Consider the following 21,251-nt stretch of genomic DNA (forward strand, 5'->3'; position numbering starts at 1 on the left):
CACTCGCAATGTTTTTACTGTCCCTATCCAAAGCACATACGTATTAATATACCATGAAGAGCACTTTGCTGGCGTCGTACTTCTTTTACTGCTTAAGTGCTTTATAGGCTTATTTAGACAGCAAAAGCAGTACCACAAGCCAAAAAACTTCAGTTGTAACTTTCTTGAAGCCTTATTTGGGCAAAAAATGAATGGCCTTAAAAGACAGTATCTAATTTATTTCTTGAAGTGGTGCTGGGTTAAGATCATCATCACAAATCACACCGTCTTCAACATTAGGGTCTCCCTTACTGCTGTAAGGAATACAAATCTGCTCTTTTAGTGTTCATCCTGGAGACTGGTTTAGGCTCCCAGAGGTCCCGGCTCTCTCTCTAGGAGGATGGTGTGGCTGCTGACACAGCACAGCTCCCTTGTGCTCATGGAGAAGCAGCTGAAGGAGCAAGCCTTCACCTGCACGTCAAGCAGAGGAGTGAAGCCTGGTGACTCTCTTCCTAGTGACAGCACCATGGAAGATTCACACAAATGAAGATCAGCCTTGTTGTCTGCACTACATAAACAAAATCCAATAGAACAAAAACTATCCATTGAAAAACCAGGAGTTTAAAGGCAGAGAACATTTAATGAGTTGATCTTTACAGTTTTTGAAGTTTTAAGCTTGAAATTGCCACTTCATTTCCCTGCTGTTGTTTGGCCCTACTTTGAAATCAGGTTCTTTCCCAGCCTGCCTTAACTCAGTAAATATTTTTCATCAGCAAAAATTAAAAATTTTATAACCTTAACTTTCTGATTTTGCAGCTGCTGCTGAAGATTTAGGTTTGGGGTTTTTTTAACTTAGGACTGCTCAGCTCATGCCTTGGAGTCTTCTTGTTAGAGAAACACTGCCCTTCTCTGTGTATACAGAGTGTGTAATGAATCAAACATTGCTGTAAATATTGTTTGCAAAGTGAAATGTTTCTGGCAAATTCCCTCAGCTTATTGCATAGTCATATATGGCAGGTTATTGTGTTAATAGATTATTAAGCTCTGCGTGTGCACTTTAACCTTCTCTGAACTTTGTTCTTGTCTTTTAGAAGGAATTAACTAAATCCAAATTAGAGGTGGGCTGTCAATCAACACGCATATGGGTTTTTTGGCCTTGCCAGTATGTCCTGTTGCGTTGTATCATGCTTTTTTCTTCCATCAGGTTGCACCGTGACTCAGGCACAAATATGACATGTCAGAAATGTAATGTGATGTGACATGGCCAGCAAAAGTATCAGTGAGAGTTGTGTGGATAGCTTAAAATCGTTCAATTCATGGATTATTCGCTGTCCGTTCATGTGTTGATAAAGGGTCCAGTAGGTTTCAACTTGCTGGCTCTTAAATGAAAGGGAAAAACACACATACACACACACACACACACACACACAAAATCCAAACCAACACCAAAGTAAAGAAACAATAGGTAAGACCCTCATCCTTCAGCTGTGTTTCCCTGCATTCAGTGCCTGGGTTGTGTGCTGCAGTTCCAGCTGGTGGTATTTGGAACCTGTAAGTTAATTAGAAGGAAAAATTTCTGCAGCTAGCTATGTAGATATTTTGGGGAAAAAGCATTGCCCCGGGGGAGGAATGATATTTGAGCAGATTTGTAGTGCTCTGAGTGTGCATATGAATGAGACGATGGCTGTCAACATGGCTTGCTGCTGTGGGGAACTGTCAGCTTTGCTTGGGTGGAGGGGAGCAGTGGAAATGAAGGGAAAATAATGACAAAACCTGCATCAGTTTTAAAATGGGATTTAAAAATTCTTTGAGTATGTAAAAGCAGACTGTCTTTTTATCTCTGGGGGGAAGGGCAGAAACATCCCAGATAGGCAAGAAGTGCAGATTAAAGTCAACTAAATATTCGGTGAAGTCGGGGCAGGGGGGGGATGGTGTCACCATGCATAGAGGCCTCTCTGAATGTTAAAGCCCCATCTCTCTCTTGTGTTTTGGTAAAAATCTCTCTGACAGAGTTCAAAACATCCTGGTTTACTCTGCTTTGGCGAAACATTTTTCTTAGTTTTAGTGCACATGGAAAGGTCAGCATGGTACAGTGTAGTGAGAGAGAGGGATTTGCTGAGGATCATGGCCAAGCCGAACCAAGGGATGTGCTTGTCCCACCCTGGACAGAATGTTTTAATAAGTTGTGTCCCCTCAGCTAAAGTGTCATCCCTTTCTGTGATGGTGCTGTACATGATTGCATGAGGCAGTCCATGGCTTTGTCTAATGCCCGTGCGGGGCTGCGGCACAGTCACACATCTCACTGTGCGGGCCGGAGCACGCTGCTGGCCTGGAGGGTCGATGGATGGGTACAGCAGGTTCATTAATTACGTTTCTTTGACAGAAGGATTGTATTTTCTGCATAGATGCTGAGAGAATGTTAAGTGGGTTGGCCAGCAGTTTTAAGAATTGCTTTTGAATCCACTCCTTTCACTTTTTTCTTTCTCAGCTTGAGTAAATCTCTAGAGGTTGCTAATTACAGCGTGTTTTCCATAGCGCTGGAGTGGTGGGCAGCACGTTTTTAACCTTGCCTTCCACAGAGGGTTGGTGTCACTTGATGTGCATGTTGAGGAACTCTTGTGTATTGCTGAACTCTGTCGTTCGGAGGCCCCTCTGTTTTTAAATATTTGTCAGTGCAGCCTGCTGTCATTTACAGTGAGCCTTTATTGAGATCATTAAACGGAAAGTTTAAGATTAATTCCCTTTCAGGGCAAGAGGAGGAGGATAAATAGCCACTCCTGCTCAGTGTTCATTCTTAATGACTCCAGCACAGTGTGAAAGAGTAAACAGTTTTGACAAAAGATGTAATTGATTATTTGGGTTTGACTGATCACTCAAAAATGTAGCGTATCCTCATTCGGAAGGTGCTCTGTAAGGTAATGAATGTGATACTGTTAGAAAACAGGGTCTCGTGCTAAGCAAGGGTGAGGTTTCATGCTGTGGCTCTGCCTGTGGCCAGGCTGGCAGCTGCTGGGAGTGCTGGTGCTGCTCCAGCCCCATGCAGCTCGATGCCTGCTGCCTCCCTTCCTTTGGTGCCTTCCTCATCCTTGGGGAGCCAGTTCAGAGAACCAAACTGATGGAATGCTAGGCTACTAGATATAAGAAAGAATTAAAGTGAAACATTTTCTGCCAGTTTAGATCCCTAAATTGCCATATTGATGACCCAGGTCAGATGAACACCAACGCCGGCATAAAGGGATGGGATCTTGTGTCCGTGAGCTCAGGGAAGAGGAATGTGAGACAGGTTGTTTAGTGTCATATGGCCAATAGATCTGCAAGCTGAATTCTAGACTATGGTGGTGAGACATGCTAACGGAGAAGTTAATGGTGGCATGGTTATCCATAGCCTTTCTGTATTCTTCAGCTTCCACCTCTAGAACGAAGACGAGAGCTTTAAAGACCGTTTACTGTTTGCATCCTCAGATGCTCTGTGGGCATATTCATTCTGTTCACATCATATCTAGATATAACCTTGTCTTTTTCTGTCTCCTTTTCTTGTGTGAGTTTTTCTAAATGTATCTCTTCCATTCCTTAATATGCTAGTCTTCATGCTGATTTTCTGTGCCTCCATGATTCCACTGTCAGAAGCATGGGTGACAAGCAGATCAGTATGTTAGAGATGAAGTAATTTGTTTTTTCCATATCTGTGAAAGAGTGCAAAGGGGATATGCAGCAGTGAAAATGAGAAAATACAAGAGGAGTGCATGAAAGGCCAGTGAATGAAAAGGCTTGAGAATGCAAGTATTTGCTGTTAAATTCATGCCATAAGAAGACATTCTAGGTGCATAAAATGAACAGAAGACTCGTATAATGCTCGCATCTTTAGGATGTCATTAGGAATGCAGGATTTCTTAAAAGGTGAAATCAGTTGGCCTGTTCATGTTATGGTTTTGTAATGACAGTTATGACTCTTGGGCTTAACTCATCCTTTTCTTCCTCATCTTTCTAAACCAGATGTGGAGCACCTGCAAGAGACCACAAGGAAAGATTTAACAGTCAGGGGTACCCATTAAATGTTTAGGTGATAGGCTGAAAAGGAAATCTGTCTTTTTGGATATCCTTTGGAGCTATCTGGTTATAGAGGGACTAAATAATACTTTGTAGAATTTTTGCTATGTATTTCATTTCATAAAATTTTTGTGAAATGAGGGGAGAAGGGCTACTGCTGTGGTGGTTGAGGGTAGTAAGTGATCAGTGAAAGGTTTGGAGTAACATAGTGAAAGGTGGCCAAGATCAAGATCCTTGTGTCAAATCAGGTGTGAAGAGCCCACTGGGCTCTAAGGCTTATAGCTGTGGCTAAGTGATAGCTCCCCTGAATCTCTGGACCCTTCCTGCCTTTTGAGTGCTGGTGTCTCTGGAAGGCAAAATAAATTACAGGGTTTTCATCAAAAAGATTGCTCAACAGTACAAATAAATTTTCTGGAAAAGAAAGTTGAGGGTAGAAACTGCTCTGAGCTTCCTCACCAGTTAGTACAAGCACATACATAGTTTTTGTCTTCATTATAGGTAGGGATATTCTGTGGCTGAAGAGTATATTGATGCCTTAGGCAGTGAATTGTCAAATAGCTGGGAAATAAAGCTTTCCTGCTTGTTGGAGGGACACCATCAATGCTCTGCTGTTTGTAGCATCAGCACTTATGCCTGATTAGCTACATCATACTTTAGTGCATGTTGCTTTGTAGTTCCCAGTGCTGCCTCCCCTTCACTCCTTCTGTTCTTCAAGGTTCTGGGCCATGAAGAGTGTTTGGATAAAAGGATGGATATTAGAGGAGAAGGGGTAAGAAATACAAATTATCTATTTGTGTTTCCTTTTCCTTCAGTGGTGAGTTCACCCACTTAAGCTTTAATTGCTATACATGTCTGGGATTCTTCCTTCAGATGATTCAAGGTGTTTCCAGTTTCTCCTTCTCCTCAACAAACTGAGATCCAGACTCAGGTCTCGGGATTGTGGGTTTGTTTGGGGTTTTTTGTTTACTTTGTTGGTTGCATTTGTTTTCTTTTTTTGGTTGTTTGGTGTTTTTTTGTTTTCAGATTATAACAGAGTACCCAGGGCTCAGATCATTGTGATTGCTCTTTTCTGAGTCATTTCCAGCTGGTCAACCTCCTTTTGAAAAGTGGATGTCAGAACTATTTGTGTGCAATAAATGCTTCAATAGCATTATTTACAATCACAAGCATCAACTTTCTACTCCAGTTTCCGTACATGAAAGATGGTTTCCCTGTGACTGGGTTGCGTGGTAATTGTACGTCAGCCACAGTGATTGTGATTCTTTTATTTGTACACGTGTGAACTTGAAATGAGATGATATTGGGAGGGTGGTTGGTTGAGGTGGACCCTATTTAATCAATTATTGTGATTTACTCTCTGGAGCTGAGCTGATCTGGTGTTGACCTAGAGCTGTTCTTTCAGAAACCTTTGTCAGTGATATTGTCAGCATTGCTCACTTTATCCCCTAGTAACAGAATTTGAGCAACATTGGATTGAGACCAAGTCCACATAAAATTCTCTTAGAAATGTCTGTAGTCACTGATAGCTTCCCATCTACAATTACTTTTTGGGATAGATCAGCCAGCTTTTAATCTATTTTATTCTCTGGTGATGATGTCCACTGATAATTTTTAATTGGAATGTCATGTAAAACTAATTCAAATGCCTGACACTTGAATTAGTCTGTGTTATTTCCCCAATAGCGTTGCAAACCATACTTGTAATGATACCAAGCTTATGTGATAAGACTTCTCTTCCATAACACTATGTTGATTTCCTTTAGTTATGCTACTATCCCTTATTTCTTTACTGATTGCATTTGTAACGGCTTTTATATTATGTTGCCTGAAATCAATATCAATTTAGTTGACCTATAAATACCTATCTCATCCTGCTTACCCTCTTAAAATATTGGCAGAAAATCAGCTTTTTCAGCTGCCTGCAGCTTCAACCCCAAACCTGGGAAACAGGATGGGATTATGGACAAACTCCTTTAATGTCCTGCTGCAGCCTCCTAACAGCACTATCCCTGCAGAGACAGTTTTAGCATGTCCTGGTTCATGCACACCTTGCAGGCTGGCTATGACAAGTATATAAATCAGCAGTACAGCTATGAAAAGGGAAATGATCATACACAAAAAAAAAAATCATTTTCCTGTGTCTCTAATAGCAATGTACCTGTGAAGTGGTGGTACCAATATACTTGCTGATAAAGTTCCATACCCTCGTTAGTAGTGTGATGCTCTCAATCTTATGAACTCAATGGCATCTCAAAAAAATGTATGCAAAGGACTAAATGATATAGGATTGGGGAAAATATAGAGAACAACACGTAAAAGTCACGTAGCCTTACCCACTCGTTTCTCAGTCGCTGGGGAGCTATTTGCTCCAAGGAGCAGATACCAGCATAGTATGTGTAAGGTGATACAGTAATGAGCACACTTGCACATGAATAAATGTCGAGTGATTTCTGTGATGTAAGACAAAATATCTGGGAGTAGAGACAAGAAAATCTGCAAGCTTTGATGCCAGTACATTTCTGTATTTGGCTGGAGGAAAACTAATGCAGAATTTGACACGTTCTTTGAAGTTGATTGGAAATTTGTCCTCCTCCTTATTTTTTGAGAGCAGTTCTGAACTAGCCCATAATTGTCAAAGTGAAAAAAGGAAATTGTGTCGTCTCTGCTATTGTGGCTTAAAGCACTTTTTCAATTAAATTATCATTAGGGTTACATCATGAAAGGTATCAACATAATCCGTTTAAGTATATCTTATAAGGCCCTTTACTACCAAGAAAAATCTCCTGTCTTTCAGGTACTAGCATTACAGGAATTAATCAATCATGAACTCCAGGTGAAAATTCAGCCTTGATGTAACTCAGTAGTAGGCATTCATTTATATCATGCCTTGGCATGTATCTTTGTCTGTGCTAGGATTTTATATTTGGTATTATCACAGGACTTTTGTGCGGGTCTTGCATCAGACTATTATAGCTAGCACAATAAGTACTCTGTACACCAGCATTGCCCCTGCTATTTTGGTTTCTACTTGATGTCTTGTTATTACTTTACATGGGGACTATTTTTGCCTGGAGAAAATAACTGAGAAAAGAGGTGTGTTTGAAAAGCCAGGAATCAAAGCAGTGATAAAAAATATTTCTGAGCCCTGTGAATAATTAGGAGTTAACTCACTGTGTCATAGATGAAGAGTATTTATTGCCTGTTACTGAAAACTTATCTCTGAGATAATACTAATTTTCTTGAGACCTTTGTAGGACAATCAATCCTCGTGTGTTTTGTTTGGTAGCCTCAAATATATGTTTTTATTTTCAGAAGATTTTGGTGTGGTGAGGGCTGCAGTTGTTTCCATGTTACTGCTGGGGAACTGAGGCATGGAGAGGCATATATATAAAATATATTGTCATTCATATTGTGTTTGGAAGGCATTCCTGCTTGTGCAGGGTTTCCTCACTGGGAGAGAAGGTGGGAGCTTCATGAGGGTCTACCAGCAGCGCTGAGATTTACAGTTTTGTGAGGGAATAGACTTTTTTTTTTTTTCTTCCTTTTTTCTTTCTTTTTATTTTCTTGCTCCACCCCCCAATCGATAAGGTAGCACTCCCTTGTACGGGGGGAAGCATTGCCAAGCACTGCCCAGTGACACAGGGTGGTTCTCCAGCAGCTGACCCAGAATTTACCAGTGGGGTTGGAGTGGGATTGGTTGCCATTTTCATTCTGTACTCTTCCAGACAGCATAAACATGTCTAAGTTACAGGGATTTGAATATTTTAATAGGAAGCACTTTCAGAGTATTGCTAGTTATGTATTTGTTTCTGCTGTGTAAGGTTATCCATCACAAGTGAAGAAATTTTTTTGATAGACCTTATCTTCATGTACAGCGTAAGTACAGTACATTTCGGTTCTTCCTGTATTGTTTCTCAGAGAGGCAAACTGCAAATGAAAGCCAAAACAAATCAAAATCAAAACCTCAATGATTTCCTGATGCAAAATAAGATTTCCAGCTTTAGAGAACAAATGTTTAATCAGTGCGCATCGTGCAATTATAGAAGAGGAAAGCTAGCATTTTTAGCTTAGAAAATATTAGTGCTGGTTGTGACCCAGAGGTAGAACAATGCTGCTAGTCCTACAGGAAAAAAAACCCAAACCAACAAACTTGTAATTGCTGGAGCACACCACCTCTGCATTATGGGAGAGCAGGTTTTGCCTTAAAACAAAAGGCCCTACTTTGAGTAAGTGTTAAAAACCATTAATCTATAACTTTGAAGATTTTAAGTTTAATGTCTGCCACACAGGCTGTCTTTTAGAAGTAGGAGATATTCTTGTCAAGAATCTACATTCACTGTGAGGTGTGAGTTGCTGTTAGGGCATGGTTGATGTTCAGAAGAAACTTCAGCTCCCTGTTTTAGCATCTGTGCGATCTCTTGGCATCTCTTCCTTTGCTACCCCAAACTCTGTGCTGCTTTCTGTCCAGCCATCCAGGCCTTTCTCAGCAATGTCTCTTAAATTCGTATTTTCCTCATTCTTTATATAAATGATGTCAAACCCACTTGGTTTGCATATTTACCTGGAGAAGTGATGAGTGAGGGTGTTTGTGTAAGCAGGGTCAGTTGGTGCCAGTGAGCATCCTCAGCACTGCGTGCATGGAGCTTTGCTGTCACTCCCATCAAAGCTGCTGATGGACACAAGCAGAATGCTGTGCTCCTTGCTCAAAATTCAGCTGTGTATTTAGCTCTCAGAAACACCCTGGTCTTTTGTGAAATCATGTAAGCTTAATTTTGAGCCTATCGCTGATCATTCCCTCTGTTTGATGTGAGCTAGTCTCTTGAGATGGCTGGCATCCTGGAGTGAAGAGATGGAAGTGAGAGATCTGCTAAATCTGCTGTTGCTTAGAGTCTCTGCCTTTGATACTGTCTCGAGAGGCTGCACTGATCTCTTCTGTTCAGTCAACAGTCTACATCCTCGCTGGGGTTTTTATGGGAGATTCCTTTAAGGCATTTTCTACTGACAAGGTTATTTTTTCTGTGCACATGCAGTAGAATTTTGCAGAAACCTTCAAAGAAAGGGGTTTTTTTTTTTCCACATTTGAACCAACCTCACAATTGCTTAGGTTCTTTGTAAAATTACCAAGAAGTAAAATATATGAGCAGCTTAAGAGTGAGTTAAGATGAAAGATGTCTGTTGTTTTTCTCTTGCATTACCTTTTTTCATATATACCTATGTATGCTGAAAAGTAACAGCTAATAGAGCTGTCTGGTTTTTGCTGAACACAACCCCTTGTGAGCACTGGCATTAGACATTTGATTTGTATATTAAAAGAAGAGCCAGTGTGTTGCTGTCTTTGCAGACGTCTGCCTTCACTTATGGATGAGGTCATAGGTGTTGAAAACTCCTATAAAGCCTTTTTTTTTTTTTTTTTCTCCCCAGGAGTTTTAAAATTCTACTTTGCTGCAAGCCTGGGGAAATGCTGCTGTTGCTTAGGGTTTATTTTCCTTCTTTTTGCCACAAAGGTTTTCTTTCTCAAAAAAGGCAAGACAAATCAAAGATGTGAGAAATTTTTATTGACTATTTTTCAGCTAGTATCCCAGTAAGAAAGGCTTGCAGCATGCAGAGGCAACTTTGCTCGTCTTTTAAGGAAAATCTCAGTGTTTTTACCTGAAGTAAAACTGGTTTTCATTGAAAAATTTTTCTGGGATTTGGTTTGAGACCCAATGGATGTGACTGCTCTGAAGAGCAAATTTGTTGATTTTTCTCTTGCAAAATACTCTATTAGAGTTTGTTAATATTTTTTTTTAAGTATACTGTAGATATTAATCTTTTTTGTGCTCAATTTCCTTAATTTGATAGTTGTTCTCCATGCTGTACATACAGGTACCATGTGGCCAGGCAGGGCTGCTGGTTCAGCTGTAGACACAAAGAGGAAACGCATAATCCTGCATTACATTTGCTCTGTGATGATAAATTGCATTTCAAAGTCTGCAGCTATGGATAACACTGACAGAGCCAGGTCTCCTGACATTCCCACAGGGAAGATGCTGAGAAGTTTTGGTAGGAACAAGCACCAGGAACAGGCTGCAGCGATACAGCCACTCCATCCTTGTTACAGGAATTATCTCTGAAATATGGAGCACTGATTTCCAGTTGCTGTAGTTATTAAATATTCAAAACAGGGGATTAGGGATATCATGGAAGTGCAGACAGATCTCTCTAATGATAGATAGTATGCCTGTCAGGAGCATGCCAATACAATCTGGAGAGAAATTGTGGTCTAGGCTCTTTAGATCTGTGATACAGTCTTATTGAAGTGCCATTATAAAGACTTCTGTTAATTGAGCAAATCTCTTTTGAAGTTGTTTTATTTCCCTTGTTATGTATGAGACCCAATAATGAGTGATTCTGATGTGCTCATTAAATTTATTTATTGATCTACCTTTTATTTAGCAAAGACTATCCAAACAAGAAACCGCAGCATGGATTGTGGAGGCAAGAGGCAAAGCATGCCTGTGGTTGGGTACGTCAGTGGTAGTGGAGAAAGTACTCTGCCTGGGGTTTCGTTTCAGAATAGCTCAGAGTAGTAATGTAGATGAGTACATTAATCTCCTTAACTATTCAGAAATGAAAGATCGGGTACAATAACTTATTATTTATTGCTCTTCCAACATGTCTGTTCCATAAGATTCGCCATTAAAATTAAAATATAGGCGCTGTAACAGCTATTTTAAGAGAGTCTGTGGCTTTGCTGTTCAGTGCTGGAGCATTTTTCACTGTCAATTCCAGCAGGTTTCCTGTCACACGGGTGTCCCCAACAATGGGGCAGCAGAGGGTTTACGCTGAAACGATGCCTGCAGTTATTTAGAAGGACCCAAGGGGTAGGATTTGGCAACATGCAGTCAGGTAAGGTGCATTGTGGTGTTGGTAAGCCACTGACAGCTAGAAAAGCAGCAGGCAGAGTTCAATCTCGCTGTACAGTAGCTCCCCTGAAACAAATGGGAAATGGGAGCATTTATTTCGATGCATAAATTTATTTCTACATTCTGTATTTCTTTTTTGATCCAGCAAACAACTGAGGCTTATTGCAGTGTTGCAGAGGAATTCTCAAACACACTGCTTTGTGCAGCAGTGAAACTAGAATTAGGTGTGTAGGCATTTTAATAGCTAGCTGTGCCTCCAAAGGCTTTTGTGTGTAATAAACTTTTACAAGGAGGGGGGTAATAATGGCTATTCATTGTGTGGCAAAACTTCATTTTCATGTTTATTACGGATTTAGCCCTAATCTCTCACTGCATACCTAAGGAAAATTATCCTTAAGGTTCTTGGAAACAAATCAAGAAAATAAAGGTAGACCCTGTAGTAGCCGTCTCTGCCCATGCTGTGCTGTAACATAACTCTTCTGACTATTGATTGATTTATTTCACTGCACATGAATGTGCCAAATCCTATCAAGCCACACTGCTTGAAATACCATATGAACACACAGCTCCTGCTTTTAGAGTTCAACATTTAATTGGAGGAGATGGACAAACAGGAAGAGAGGAGGTAATGGAGAAGGGAAGCATGAGGATTAGGTTTCCCTGCCCAGGGTAATGTATGGAATTTGTGGCAGAGCTGGAAACTAAACCCAGGTGTCCCAAGCTCTACTGCGAGGCTGACAACCCCATGCAGGATATGGTATCACCCTGTACCTTGGATGGGACGGGACCTCAGGAAGGCTCCAGTTGGGTGCCCTGCTTTGAGATCAGTGCAGGTGGCTCCCAGCTTTTTCCAGTCCAGCCCAATCAGGGGGGCGGTTTGGATGGCTGCTGTTAGAAGACCTGCTCTGCTGCCTGCCTGGCCTCCTGCTGAAAGCATCTTACCCTGTGCTCAGCTAGAGCATCTCTTGCCACCTCTCCCTTCCTCTAATCCTGCAAAGAAAGGATGATAAAACGTATCAATTATTTCATAGGCTATTAACAGTGGGTGGCCAAAATCAGATCTGTGGTCTGCTGGCAAAAAATACCTTTGCCATGTGTTTGGAAAATAAAACAGTGTATTTCAAAGAGCTCTCATGTTTTCCAGGGAAGGCTCTTCCCAATTTCCTTTTGGAGTTAACAGTTGGAGGATGGATGCTTTTTCTCCCTGCCAGGCCATTTTTATTTTATGCTTTTTCTGAAGTACTATTTCTTAACCAAGTTTACAAAAACTTGGTCCATATTGAGTAACATGCTATTCACCTGTTGGTGGTTATGTTATGCTGGCATTACGTAGACTAGGTATTCGTATAACTGATGTTTATATATAGCTCTGGTTTTATATATAGATCTTTCTCTATAGAGATCTCTTTATTGTCCTGTATCGAGCTGCCCTTTTATTCTAAATGGCTTTGAAATTCAATTTATCTTTAAATACAACACATGTATAAATCCAGGATTAAGGGTAAAGAGTTCTATTGTTCTCTTGGCTTTTTTTTTTATTTATTTTTTTAATGGGTAGACAGGATTTTGTCTCTGATGTTTCCCTTCTTTTGGTATATAATAACTTGTCTATCAGAAAAAGAGCTTTACCATTAGTGGGGTTTTTTTAGCTGTCTGTTGAAGGTATCTGCCCAGAGGGGTCGGGTTATGCAGAGGTTGCATGTCATCCCTGCTCTCTGTGCAGTAAAGTTTTTCTCAGCCAGGAGGAAAGCTGGCATTTAAGCCTCAGACCATGAGTCCCCATGGCATTCAGGCAAGTGGGTATCTGACGTGAGTGCCGCGAGTGGTGCCTTCCCAACAGTTGCACACTGCCAGGGTTGCACATTTGTTATCAGTCAGCACAACAGAGTTAATAAAAGAATTGACTTATCCAGTGCAGCAAAGGTAGGAAGGTGGCATGCAGCCTGGCCTCATATGTGTTACACCTGTGAAACTGTTAGCCATTTAAATTTAGCTGTGAATAATCTGGCAAGGCTGTTGGAAAATGCAGAGAGCAGCTGACAACCTCTTCATTACCTGAAATCAGATATTTCACCTCTCCGTCACACTCTCAACTCTGGGAACAGGAGGTGACAATCCCCAAGCCTCTTCAAGAGCTGAGCTAGTGGGAGCACTGTGGTGGCTGACTCAGCTGGTGGGATCGATGGGAGGCTTTCCAGACCTGACTGAGGTTTGAGCTAGGTCAGTACAGCTGCATTTGGGTTGGGTGTAGTGCAGGGTCCTGCGTGTGAGATGGGCTTGACCCAAGGTCTTGTTTCCACATGAATTTGTGTCTCCCAGCCTCTAGCCCGAGAAAAGGTGAGAGAAAAAGTGAGTGCTGGCTCAGGGCATCTCAGCCATCCAGAAACCAGATCAGAGCCACAGGGTCTTGGCTTCCCTCACCCTGTTGCCCCAGACCCAAGCACGTAGACCCTCCTAAACCCTGTCTTTTCCTTCCTCACGTGTCACTGCTGCCTTCCCACTAAGAAACAGTCCCCTCCCTCCTGCCTTGCCCTGCTGCAGCAGAGATCACCCTGGTCCCTCCCCAGCCCATTGCATGGCCGAGGAGGCCAGAGAGGGATGCTGCATGCTCCTTTGTTCCCCAGCGCGCTTGCTCCTTGCCTCCTCCTTCAGCATCATGTGCAGGAGCCAGAAAGCCACGCAAGGCTGGGTCTTGCTCAGCTGTTTATCTGCGTGTGCTGCTTGGACACAGCATCTCACCAGTGCAGCAGGGTGTTTCACTGCCTCCGAGGCTGGAGTAAGGAGAAAGGTCTGTGGGTGTCAGTTGCATCCACACTTTTGCAGTGTTTTGCTTCATTTTCCCTTGCCCCCTGTGAACTCCACTGAAAAACTTGTAATGAGATAGCTTTTGTTAAGCATCTGCTTCCTTCGCAAACTGGTAAACAAACAATCCAAGAATGGGCACAGATGGAGTTGACCAACAAGAAAGTTGCTGCCACACCTAAGGCGGTGCGAGCCAGGTCTTTCTCAAGTGGGTGAATGGGAGTGTCCTCCAAATCTGGGTCCAACAAACACATGGCAGTGTTTGTTTCCTTTCTGATTAGGAGCGCATTGAATAAATCAGATAGCAATATGTTTAATGTTTTCACTGCCAGCCTGCCATTTGTTGACACAGCACTGGCATGACGATCAGGTCAAATCTGTTGCTGGCCTCCCCTAAGTCTGCAGCTGCTATAAATAAACATTTTGCGCAGGTGGAGGCTTTGGCTTGTGGTTTGGCTTAACTTGCAAAGTTTGGGAACTTCTGAAGTATGTAAATCACATTAGAAATATTTGGCAAGGCAAGTCAGTGCCTGAACATAAAGGAATTCCACTTGAGGAGCCGGAGCACATGGGGTCTGTTGGCACATCAGCTACCTGAACCTGACAGTGTCTTCCATATTGCTGTGTTTTCCAAGGTTTCAGTTGTCCTTATGAAGCATTGGCTTCTTCTAAGCAAGGGTTAGGGTTGTACTTAGTTGGTCTCATTGCTGATCAGTCCATCAGGATATTTATGTACTCATGGCCCTGGTGTTGAGGCACCTGGGGATTGCAATGATACCAATGCCAGAAGAGCCACTCAACACAGAAAATGTTTCAGGGAACCAGGAAAACTTAGCAGCTGGAGGCAGAAGTTGGAGGTGGAAGGACCATCCAGGCCATTTCCTGGGAGCAGGAGGTTCAGGGAAAAACAGCATTGCAGATCAGAAAAAATCCAGCTCGAGCCAAGAGGACAGAACAGATGGGGCCCAGAGCACCTAACTTCTGCCTATGTTTTAGATACCAGTGGTGCAGCCCTTGTAAAATAAGCACTCAAATTCTGTCTGCTGGAAAGAAAAAAAGGTGCTTTTGAAAGTTTGCAAATGGAATTGCCATTAAGCGGCTAACATTTAAGCAAGAGTTAAAGGATAATGCTTGTGTGTAATATTGGCATGCAAGAGAGACTGTCTAAATTAGGTGGATTGGATCTTGCTGTTATCTGATGGGGAGGTGATCCGTGAGCTTGTGGACACCAGAAACAGAAAGATGAAAAATGGTTTGCCTTGTTCCCACTGCCCTCCACAACTGAGACAACAACTCCTCATCCAGAGACACCTTTGCATATTGCAGTCCTGCCTGTGTCCCCTGGGAGTTGGTCGGGGCCTCTGTGATTAAACTGCACTTTAAGATGTTTCTGAGAGCCTCAGAGCAGATTCGCACCATTTCAATAAAAGTGTGCTGGGTCCAACACATGCCTCTCGCTTACAGCGATGGCAGCCAGTATAGATAAGGGGTGACTGAAAAAGTTCCTGAGATTTCATACACTTTAAAATAATAAGAGAAGTACCGAAACTTTAGCATCCTTCTAGCAATGGGAATCAAACATACTAAATTACAACTTAAAAAAAAAAAATAAATAAAAGAAATCCCATTTTATCTTGTCACTGTAAAATGAAATTAAGAAGCCATTCACCTTTAAAAAGCAAGCTTAAAGAAACTGGCTTCTAGGTATGTGGATTTGACTCATTCATATTTGTGAAATGGGACATTCAGTGTGAGATTTAATAGCCAGTTAAGAAGAAAAAAACTATTGTCATAAATACTTATTATTTTATTTCCTTCTGTTATGGCTTTGTTCAAGGAGCTTTATCTCCTTGCTACGTGACTGAATTTCACTGTTCAGTAATCCAGTCCAGCTGTTACATATTCAAGAAAATACTGGGTGTTTTTCTTAACAATTAATTTGTATTTAGTTACCTTTGTCCAGTGCAGATTAGCTACCGAATAACCGGGAGCTGGAATAAGAGCTTGTAATTTTAGATTCTTCCATATGTACTTGGCTTAACACATTATTTTTGCTCAAAGATTTTACTCATAGGTATTTCATATGAATATTTTTCTAAAGTCTTAACTTTGAGATACTTCTTAGATTTTAATACTCATCTGTACTTTCAGAGAGTGTATAATTGACATCGCTCGCTTTCTGCTTTTCTATTGTTTGAACAGACTTTGCTAGAATAGTATACCTTATTAATTTAGGGAACTGTTGAAATACTGGTGGATTTAAATTTTGTATAGGAAGTCATGTGAATAGTGTGTTTAAAGCCTGAGGATTGATATTGTTTAACTTTTTTTTTTTAAGCTCTATTATGTGCTCTTCTGAAGCTGATTTAGTGTTTTTCTCCCTCAAAACAAAATGTTTTATTGAGCAATTCTGATTTTTCTGTAAGTTTCAAAGACAGGTACTTTTCTACAGTCACTTATAGGTGGGCTGTGTCATTGCGTGGTGTCCTTTCCATGGCTATTTTGGTGGTTTTGGGGGATAGTATTTCCTTGGCTAGCACTAGGAGCTGCTTCACTTCAAGCCAAACCAGGCAGTATGGAGATCCGGATGGGACTGTGTAGCAGGAATGCTTTTCTGTAAATACTGAATCGAAAAGCTCTGACCATGTTTTAACCACAAATTTGTTACTGCGTTGTCCAGTTCTATACGTGCAAACAGGTTCTTCAGACAGCATAGTGGCATTAAGATGACTGCAAATTGTAAAGGGTTGATTTGCTGAAAAATTCAGTTTTGATTGAAGCAAAATTACTTGATAATTTGGGTCATATTTACAGAATACTTTCACTTGGAGAAAGTAGAAAAAAAAGCTTGTTTCTTCTGAGCTAGGAAAATTATTTTCCTCTGCAGATTAAAATTGAATGTTGGAAGGGAGGGCTACACCCCTTGAAAAGGAAACATTTTTCACAGAGCTGTTGGAGGGTTAGTAGGAAAGGCACCAAAGCTTGCCATTTTTTCCTGTATTCGCCATTACTTGGTGGTTGCAGTGGGAACCTGGGATGTCATAGGCCTAAGCTTAAATCAGGGATTTTTAGCAGATATTTTCTGGCCGAGTGCTCTAGACATAAGGTATTTTCATTTGTGTTTAACTCTTACTGAAGTTGTAATAAACTTTTACACATTCATTGGCTAAAAAGCATAGGAATTGTTATAAAGCCTAAGAAGGTTGTGCTTATTAACAGAGGTGAAGTATTTGACTTACCCACAGAAATTAGAAGACAATTTCTTTTTTTTTTTTTTTTTTTTCTTATTATTACTGGGTATGGGGTTTAGGTTTTTGGGGGTTTTTTTCTACTTTTTACTTTTTTTACTTTCTCCTGTTATTTTACACCTCTCTGCTAAAAGCAGTACCTGCAGAGGGCTTTTCCTAGAATGATCTTTGTGTATGTTCATCTTTGCACACGAACTACACAGTTTGAGATGAAACTTTAATATCTGCATGTAACTGTGCCTTTTGATGTTCTCTGTAACACTGTGCACTCAGAGATCTGTATCTGTAGTGACTGCAGAAGACATGTCCCTACTGAGAAAAGGCAACAGGGCTGTAGTCCTTAGAACATTCATTTTAATAGGGGATGTGGCAGCAAAGTCCTACAGCGATATGACGGAAATGCTTACCGGCTCCAGTGATGTGGTGCGTGAAGAGGGTGCTTTGACTCCAACCCTGTAAGAAGTTGGGGTCCCCATTCTCCTTATGGTTCCTGGAAGTAGATCAGAGTTTGTTGCACTGCTCTCCATCTCCTCTTCTTTATCCTTACATTGCCAGCACCAGCTATTTTTACACTGCAAATGGGTTGCTAGGAGGAATCCTGCACCTTTTGCACAGCACACCTTATGTGTGGTGGTGGTGTGGAATGGGAGGGCAGCTCTTGAGCAGATCTACCTGTGTTGCTGGGTACACAGATTGATAAAAAATGTAGCTTGGGACTTTGCTTAACAAAGCTGTTTTAATTTGCTCAGCAAAAGAATTGCTTCTCATTTGCTCCTGCAGTTGTTGGGGTTTAGGGAACAAAGGGCTTAAAGGGAGTTGTCTTTTTTCAGGGCTGCTTTGAATCGGAGATCATGCAAAATATCCATCAGTGAGATTTAAATTACTTGTATAGCAAGGCTATAGAATTGTCGTCAGTCTTGAGCCTTGTCTCGCATCAATAGAGAGAGGAAGAAAACATTTACTTGGTACAGTTCCTAGCGTAATTACCTGAATAATAGACTTCGCACAGCCAGAAGAAAGAGCGAGCAAACACTTTCTGCACTGCCTGTGACAGGGTAGTTTGGGAAACATATTGCAATATGAGAGTGTAAGGAATGCTGTGCTGGTCAGACCAAGGGGCCGTCTGGCCCAGCAATCTGTCTTCTACCCTGACCACAAGCAGACACCTAGGGAAAAAGAAGGAAAAGAGGAACAGGTTTGTCTCTGATTTGAATCTAAGTCCTGGAAAATTACCACTGACATTGAACATCAGGGCAGATTTCAGATGCTCGAAGAATTCGCTTTTGGGACTGGAAGGGATGAGGTGCAGGGCAGGTATCTTCCCTGTGTTCACTTTCCTCAGGATCTTTCCACAGTGATTTGCTCAAATAGTTGCAATAGAAATTTATTCTTTTTCTTAACCAGAAATCCCCATTGATGCTTAGAAAAAATGTTTTTGCAGCACTGTTGACAGTCACGCTGGAAACACTAATGTAAACTGCTCCCTGCTTTCAGAAGCCATTTTGTTCACTGCACTGATTAAATTTGCTTGGAGCAGGTTTAATTAAGGTGGTGTTGAAAACCGTCACTGGAGTGTGTGCTGGAGTGCCTCCATGCTAATAGCAATAGTTCAGCTGAATTAAAAGGGGAGGGCTTTGCCTGGTTTCTGATTTGGGTCACTTGTTAAGGGGGGATTACTAAGGCCTCAATATTTATGGTCCAATTTGTATTATTGGTACCAACCCTGGCAGATTTCAAAGCATTTTGATTTACTTTGTAACAGGCATGGCTTGCTCATTTAAGGTGGGTGTATAAATGGAGGGGAAGACTGCTGGATAAATAGAACAACAGGGAATAAAATAAAAGCGATTAGTTGGTAGCTTTGTATCATAATAGAAGAGAAAATGTTCTAAAAGTTTCCAGTGCAAATGACCTGTTTCCAGATGTGAATAAATATTTCTGCATTCCAGAGGAGTAGAGCTGTGGGTTTACCCCTGGCTCTGTAACGGGCTGAATCAGCACCACAAATCCCCAAAGCTTGTGCTTTCTGAATAACGTCCAACCCGACGACACTACTGGGTAAGCTTCCACTTTCCCTTTTGCCCAGTTTAATCTTTATGAATTACCTGAAAAATAGAATAATTTAAAACACAAAAATATCGGGGGGAGGGGAAGGAGGTAAAGTCTGGAAGGCCATTTCTATATGTGCTGTTAAATCCATTAAAGTTGTTAGAGCTGCAACAGCTGGAAAGCAGAATGTAGCTTTATGCGTGCTCTCAAATGGCAAAGGCATTTGGAAATATAGACGTTTGATTTCCTCCGTGCTTGAAGGTGTCAGCCAGTTATGTATTTTTAAGTCAGATGTGCATACACAAGCACAGTGGATCGCTGTGGGCAGAAAGTGCATCTCCATAAGGGGACTTCTTGGAGGTTAAAATGGGAATGGGCCGCAGGTCACGGTCCAGATCTTTTTGATGTGTTCGCGTGCTGTATGTAAAAGATGAGGAGGATGACAGGATGACTGAGGGATCCCTTCCCCCAGCCTGGTTCCCATCCCTGCTGGATGCAGCTGCTGGTGCTGCAGGGCTCCTCCAGCAAGCCAGTTCAGCTCCATTGCCCCATAGAGAACAGCCCCTGGTTTCACTGGCTGGATGAGTGGAGTCCGCTCACGGAAATGTCCCAGATGCATTGGGCCAGGACATTAGTAAGCAGGACTTGTGAAGGTGAAGGTCTGGGGAGTGGAAAATGAGAGGAGCATCTCACTCTGTTCTCCAAACTGCACCCATGAAGTCCTTGTTTTTTACAAAATGCATGTGTTCAGAGTAAGCAATTTCCTTGTGCAACTAGTTTGATAGGAAAATTGCATGTACCTCTGAGTGACCATGCGAGGCAAACTTGGGCTCAGTTGTGACTTTCTCATGGAACTATAGATGTCTAACAAGCGGTCGTTGGACAGGCTTTGCTGAAGGTTATAGTGTTCATACACAGTTGCTCATTCAATAATGCAGGAAGTATGTGCTCAGCTTTAAGCAGTTATTGCTGAACCAGTGTCAAAATGCAGAACGGCAGAAGAATGCCAAGTTACTGGCCAGTTACCATGCAAACAAAAACATGTTATGAAATATAAAGCTGACATCTCGTTGGAACAGAGGCAGGGTGTGTTAGCAGCATTACTGGAAATTTGGAGATGTATATATCATTTCTTTGTTCATGCGTGTATTGCATGGAACTACATGCATCACAAAAGTGACTGTGAAAAGCTGACAATCCCAGTGCAAAAGCTTTGGTGCCCACACGAGTGAGGATGCAAAAAGCTAAGTCAGAAATCAAAACTGTAGTTCTTGACCTTACAAGACAACTTTAGCTAATGTTAGAAGTGCTCTCTTGTGGGCTGGGTGTTAGGTCTGGAAAGTAGGAGACCTGATCCATTCTTAATGGACTTTTTGTACGATCCGAAGTCATCCAGCCTGGAATATAGATTATTCTTTCTCCATATACCTTGTTTTCCTTTGAGTTAAAATGGAAATTTCACTTCTTAGATGTTTTGCTTGAGGCTAATGTAATCATTCTGTTTGAAATAAGCCAACCAAAGGCAAAATGGAAGTGCAAAATGATACCGTATAGTGTGCTACCAGCCCATCACCTGATGCAAGTTGAATTCTGCCAGGAATAATAGATTTATACTTGGTAATCTCTCTTTTGCCAGTAATAAAAAGAAAAAAAAGTTATTCTGAAAAGGCAGAGAGATCAAATCACTCCTAAGAGGTTCTGCCTCTCCAGCAAGCTGGATTTCCTTTGGTGTGAAATCCTCTTGTCCTCCCCTACCATTTTCTTTCTAATGCCCCACTGTCCCTGTCATTGCAAGGAGATTGACCCTCTGTCTCATGAAGCTCCCATCTTGAATTCACTGCCTGACTGATTAGCCAAGGACACACACAGCCAAAGTACTGGTCATGAAGCATTCTTGCCAGACAGCTTGCTGAACAACACTTCAGAAGAAAGAGGAGAGAGGGAAGAAACCCACTTGCCAGTTTAAGGACAAAGCTTGTTTACTATTAAAACTTCTACAGTCAGCACAAGCAATACTGACTGCAAAGCTGAATTTGCATTTATAATACAAACATGAAAAATGAACTCTACCATGAGCATGTCCTTAAAGAGATTATAAATCCACTCTTGACTGGTATGCAGTGCAGTGTTTTGATTGTTGCATCCAGATATGTTGCACCTGAAAGTATGGTGTATGGTGTACTGGGAAAGACACAAAGATTTTGCAGTCAAAGTAATTTTA

General features: G+C 41.5%; 1 protein-coding gene across 1 annotated transcript in view; it reads left to right on the forward strand.

Annotated features, from left to right (window-relative positions):
- RARB (retinoic acid receptor beta) overlaps positions 1 to 21,251 on the forward strand; it is a 309,913-nt gene that overhangs the window by 134,262 nt on the left and 154,400 nt on the right. The gene's annotated exons all lie outside the window — the stretch shown is intronic.

Source organism: Strigops habroptila, chromosome 1 (assembly GCF_004027225.2).
Source record: "Strigops habroptila isolate Jane chromosome 1, bStrHab1.2.pri, whole genome shotgun sequence".
Taxonomy (NCBI): Eukaryota; Metazoa; Chordata; class Aves; order Psittaciformes; family Psittacidae; genus Strigops; species Strigops habroptila.